The sequence below is a fragment of the Spermophilus citellus genome, assembly GCF_964194105.1.
Source record: "Spermophilus citellus genome assembly, chromosome: 7".
NCBI lineage: Eukaryota > Metazoa > Chordata > Mammalia > Rodentia > Sciuridae > Spermophilus > Spermophilus citellus.
This window is the reverse complement of record NC_138188.1, coordinates 83,995,545-84,002,149: the sequence shown is the minus strand read 5'-3', so window position 1 is coordinate 84,002,149 and position 6,605 is coordinate 83,995,545.

Below are 6,605 nucleotides of genomic sequence, written 5' to 3'. Positions count from 1 at the left end.
CAGCCCGACTTTAACAATTGATAACTCTATCTCAACTTAATTCAGCCAAAGTCATTCAAGTCAATAAAATTCAGAGAGAATTGAGCTAAGTGACTTGTTGGGAACAGAAGTAATAGTTTATAATAAAAGTTACAGCTATAAATTTTGAACTTAAAAACCCTGATATTTTATTTGATGAAAGGGAATAAAACAGACCTGGAAAAAATATGAAGTAAAATTATTCCAGAACTAACTTGGTCAATGTGTCTTTCTCTAAGCATCCCCAAATTCCTATTAACTTTATTAAAACTCCATGACCAAGAAGCCAATCTCGGTACTTTCCCATCACAAATAACCAAAACATTCATTTTTTTGCATGATTATTTTATTTCAAATGTCAGTTTCATGAATGATTGTCTTAAAAATCATCTAGATGGTTAATTTTTAAGCCAATATTTGCTGGCATTTTTGTTTAATTTCCAAAGCGATGAAAGTATTTTGCCCTCTGGAGTGTTTCTAATAAAGATAATGATATTTTAGAAATAAATCAATACTTGGTTTTCACCTGGGAAGCACAGCATGTCTTGGTTTTAAATTTTTTATTTCACTGACCTCTGCTTATTTTGGCCAGTGGGAAATGCCATTCTCACTTTACCAAAAAAGAAACCAAACTCCAGGACTTGTCTAATGAAACAATGAATTAATGACGGTTCTTGGAAGCAAATCAGAATGTCTGATTTCCAAGTTTAAATAGATTTTTGATGCCAGAGTATAATCCCTATCCAGCATTGAAAAGTAGCCTTTCTACCCCATGGGCCCAAGGCACTGGAGAAGTTGGCATTCTTAGGACATTTTAGAAAAAAAAAAAGACTTTCTTTTTCATTATAAAATTCCAAGCCTTTACAACTCCAAATAAAAATTATTTTAAGGCACTTAGTGAGAAACCCCATGGACATGGGAAATTTAAAAAAAAATTCTAAATAGTGGGTGGCAAATATGCTTACTGATGATAATTTTCTTTTTCACTAAAGAGGTTAGGAGTAGGAGAACATTATCCCAGAAAGATGGTGAATTTTGATTTGAACAAGGCCTCTCCTGACCAACTCTTCTTCATTCCATTTGACCTCTACATCAGTCAACGTTCCATCGCTGTCACCAAAATACTTGACAAGAACAACCTAGAGGAGTAAAATTTATTGGGGGCTCACAGTTTCATAGGTTCAACCCATGGTCAGCTGATTCCATGGCTCAGAGTTTGAGGTGATGCTGAACATCATGGTGGAAAAGTGTAGTGGAGGAAAGCTGTTCATTTTGTGGCAGTCAGAAAATACAGAGGAAAGGTTTTTAAAACTTGTAGTTTGACCAGAAAATCGCTGTAAAATTGGGGCTAAAGAAGATGTGTTTGCTAAAGAGATGACTACCATTTAAAGAGAACCTAAATATTCAGCACAGAGACAATGAGAATTTTAAAAAATCACATCCATCACAGGTTTAAGGATATAAAAGTGAAATCTCTTTATAAAGATCGTGGAGTCACCTTGCTTGCACATGGGGGTCTAGAAGTTTGTTTCACCAGGTCCATGTACCCAGGCACTCAGAAGCCACTGCAGCTGTGGTCGCAGGACTTCTGGTTACTGCTCAGACTGGTGGTAGACCTTGATATCATCCACATAGTACTGGTTCTGCAGGAATGAAGGATGCTGGAGTTAGGGGGTCACAAAGGCTTCCACTGAGATTTCAAGGAAGGCGGAGGAGCCCAGGAAAAGTGTAGCTGGGTTGCAATCCCTGTGGACTTCTCCTGAGAAGATACTGTGTGAAGCTCAGACAGTGAAGCCAAAGCTGCAATGGAGACCCCAGGAATTAAGAAATGCCAGGAATGTGGAATTTCTGACAAGGAAAGCTGCAGGAAGTGAGCAGAGCCAGGCTAATAGAGAGGCCATGTGGATTACAACTGACAAGGCCAAAGGGGTAGAGCATGTCAAGCCTTTTCAGTCTCATATCGCACCAGCATGTGTCTCAGATGCCAGATAAGGAGTTACAGAATCTAATGTTTGCTCTGCTGGGTTTTGGTTTTGTTTTGCTCCTATTCCTTCTTTCTATGTCTCATTCCTCTCCTTTGGAATGGATATTTTTATTCTGTGCCATTGTACATTGGCTATATGTAACTGGTTTTTTAAAATTGGTGCATTATAATTGTACATAATAGTGGACGTAACTTGCTTTTGATTTTTACAGGGGTTCACAGCTGAGTTTTCTTAGTCTCAGAAGACTTTGGACTTGGATTTTGGAGCAGTGATAGAACGATTATAACTATGGGAATTCTTGGAGATGGAATAAATGCATTTTGCATTGTGAGATGGACATGAGTTTGGGGGGACAGATCTGGAATGTTGTGGTTTGGATCTAAAAATCTTCCTCCAAAGCTTATATTTTAGAAGCATGGTCCCCAATAGAGCAAGGTTCAGAGGTAGAAATTTTAAGCAACTATAATAACTATAACATCATCAGTGAATTAATCCATGTGATGAGTTGAGCACTTACCTTGCACGTATGAGGCTCTGGGTTAATCCTTAGCATCATATATAAATAGATAGATAGATAGATAGATAGATAGATAGATAGATAGATAGATAGATAAAGGTATTGTGTCCATCTACAACTAAAAAAAAATGTGAATGGATGACTGAGTGGTAACTGTAGGCAGGTAGGACATAGCTGGAGGCACTAGGTCACTGGAGGCATGACCTTTAGTGTTATATCTTATCCCCTGCTCCTTGAGTCAGTGCCCCCTGCCCCATCTCTCTGTTTCCTGTCTGCTATGAGCTGAAAAAATTTCATCCACCATACCCTTTCTCCATGATGTTCTGCCTCACCTCAGCCCCAGAGTCATGGGATCAGCTGATCAAGGACTGGAATTCTGAAGCCATGAGCCCAAATAACTCTAAGTTGTTCTTGTCAGATATTTTAGTCACAGTGACAAAAAAAAATCTTCAAGAGTCTTTATGCCTCTAACCTCCTTCCTTTACTTGCCTGAAAATATCAGAACAGTCATTAGATAGGCTGAGCAAGATAGGTGTACATGCCAGCGGGGGAAATGCACAGATATGGTAGTCTGAGTGGACACACAGATGATCCATGTAGGGTATCAGACCATCAGAAGCTAGCAGATCTCAAGAAAGATCAGGAGAGTATCAGTGACTACATTTGGAAATCGGACCTCTAAAGAAGTGATTAAAATGAGATCATTCTGGTGGGTCCTGATCCAAAACCAGTGGAGTGCTTACTATAAGAATAAATTTAAATATGGAGAGAGACTCCAGGAATATGCTTGGAAAGACATTCAAAGCACAAGATGAAAGACCATGTGAGGACAAAGCCAGAAGATGGCCATCTACAAACAAACAAGAGAGGACTCAGAAAAAAACCAAACACCTTGATCTTGGATTTCTAACCTCCAAAACTGTGAGAAAAGAAATTTCTGTTGTTTAAACCCTCCAGTCTGTTGCATTTTGTTATGGTAGCCCTATCAAACTAATACAATTACTATGTTGGCAAGGTTAGGAACTCTGCAACATATCCAAAAATATTTGCACATAACAAAAGATATGTTAATGATTAATAAACATATTAAATTCTCAACATCATTAGTTATCAACAAGATGAAAACTAAACCTATAATGAGATATCACTCCATACCTATTAGGATGACTGAAATTAACAGTGTCAGCAAATATATAGCACCCGAAATGCATCATTGCTGGTGAGAATATGAAATGTTACAATCATTTGGCAAAAGAGTTTGCCACTTTCTCATAATGTTAACCAAGCTAACCATGTGACCAGCACTTCCACTTTTAGAATTTACCTAAAAGAAATGTAAATGTATGTATACAAAAGCATTTGTATTTGCATTCCTGGCAACTTGACATATAACAGTAGAACCTTGACACAAATCTTCATCAACAGAAGGCAACATAAACATACCATGGTTTATTCAAACAAAGAAATGCTACTCAACAATAAGAAGGAACAAACTAGTTATATATGCAATAACATTAATGAATCTCATCAATATTATGCCAAGTTAAGAAAGCCAAACACAAGATTATATACCACATGATTATATTTAAATAAAACTTTAGAACAGATAAGACTACTTACAGTGATAGAAATAAATCATCTGTCTGGGGTTGAGGGCAATGACTAGAATGGGGCTTGGGGAGCTTCGTGGGAGCGTAGCTACAAGGTTGTTTACACTTGTCAAAACTCATTTAACTGTAATTTATTTTCGTTACCTTATTTAATTTAATTGGTAATAATCTTTGCTGTGATTAAAATTTAAAATGGCTGCATTTTATAGTGTGTAATTGATACTTCAATAAAGCTGATTTTAATGATTTAGAGAAACAGTTTTATGAAGGTAAATACAGTCAATCTTTCATATTCTTGAGTTCCACATACTTGGATTCAACTGACCACAGATCAAAAATATTGGAAGAAAATTTCATCTGAATTAAATGAGTACAGATTTTTTTTCTTGTCATTATTTCCTAAGTAATACACTATAACAACTATTTACATTATATTAAATATGTAAACTAGAGATGATTTAAAGACCATGGGAAGATATGTACAGGTTATATGCAAATATTATGCCATTTCATACAAGGCACCTTGGATTTTGGTACCTGTGGGAGTCCTAGAATCAATTTCTCACAGATGACAAGGGACTATATGTTTACATGGGATCACTGAAGGGGCCTGTAAACCCCAGATCAGTGAGCACACCTACTACCAAGATCATGTTGTTTAAAGATAATTCTCCATTATAAAGAAGTAGGGGTGCTCCACACAATGGCTAATTTCAGAGATTGGAAAGAACAAACAACTAGAGTATCTTGTTGTGGTAGAAGTTCATCAAATAATTACAGAAAAATAGGCCACGTTAAAAGGACAAAGACACCAGCTGAAGGAACTTTCAATGGCCAACTGTGGGAGAGTTTGAGTATCAAAATGCATAATCATAGCAAAGATTATTACCAGTTAAATTAAATAAGATAAAGTAAATAATGAGTACATTGAAATGGACGAAGAAAGAGATTTTATATAAAGTATCTTCCCATAAAGTATTTTCAATTACAAAGTGAAAAGGTACGATGCTACAGTGAAGAATCATGGTAGATTCAGCTGTAAGCAAGTGATCCAAGTAACCATCATTACTAATTATGTTTTATTTATAAATCAAAACTGTGTCTCATCTAATAAGGTGTTCCATTCACCCCTTCCAGTACTAAGGACCTCTCAGATTCATCTTGTCACTCAATTATTTCCTGATCATTTTTACATTTTTTAGATACACTGCACATTTTTTTTCTAATTAAATCACTTTCCATTTCCTCAGCATTTGGATAAAAGCAGATAGCAACATAAATATCATGGGAAGATTTTATCTGGAGATTCAACCTCACATCTTTTTAAAATATCAGGCCTCTGTTAACGAGAAAGCTTCCATCAGACAGTGGATTATAAACATCTGGCACCCCATGGCCAGTGACTCAGTTACTGGCTGACATTTCAGCCTCGGAACTCATCCAGGAGTAGCCTCTAAATTATAATTTCTGCTAAACCTCTGAAGCAAGGAGACATACGTCTACACCTGGAGACTCAAAGTACAGCCTGGGGGCTTCTGTCATGCTTGGTAACAGCACAAAAGCTTTGTAGGAAACTTAGCCACCTGGAGGTCAGAGCAAAATGACAGTGACAGCTGCAATCACTCAAGTACAGAGAGGAGAAATGTTTCTTTTCTTGCTGGACTGCATGGCTGGCTGGGCACTGGCCACTTGTGACGAGAGGAGAATTCAATTCATAACCTCACTGTGTTCCTTGGGCAACACATGCATACTTGCTGACTTCTGTAAGGGTTTCTAGTAGCTCTGCCTCTTAGCCCTTTGTCCTTATTTGAACATAGAGCACTAATTCCTGCTTTAACACCCTTCGTCAAAGAAAATCAAATCTCGGGTCTCTGGGGTATTCCACAGGCCTGGGAACAATGATCCCAGTCTGGAAAAGAATCATTCTTACCTGATGATGAAAAGACTGTAACAGACAAAAATATGTTATTTAACTTTTAAGCTCTAAAATAAGTCAAAATGTTTAAACATCCCATCTTTACTAATCGATTTTAGAAATGGAGTGATGAAAGCAAATACCTAACACTAAGATGAATCTTATGCAACAGAGCCCAGTTAATGCATTACATTAAAAGCAGGATTCATATTTTGTTATAAATCAAAGAATGTTTGCATCATTGTTCTACTGTACGTTAAATGACATATATACTATTATTCATAACAGGGTATGTTTATACTAATTTAATTTCTTTAAAGGCTTGTTTCAGAACTAGAAAGTCCATAAAACAGATACTTTCAGAATTATTGTCAAGAATAGTCTGACTTTATAATCACCCTGTCTTTCACTCAACCCACGTGGTGAGATGGCCAGAATGTGTTTTCCATTAGCCCACACTTCTCTACTGCTCAGTGTGCTTATTTATAACTGAATACATCATAATTTGGAGCTCTACTGTACAAAAGGCCTTAAAAACTTTTGAAACAAGAAAATTGGTA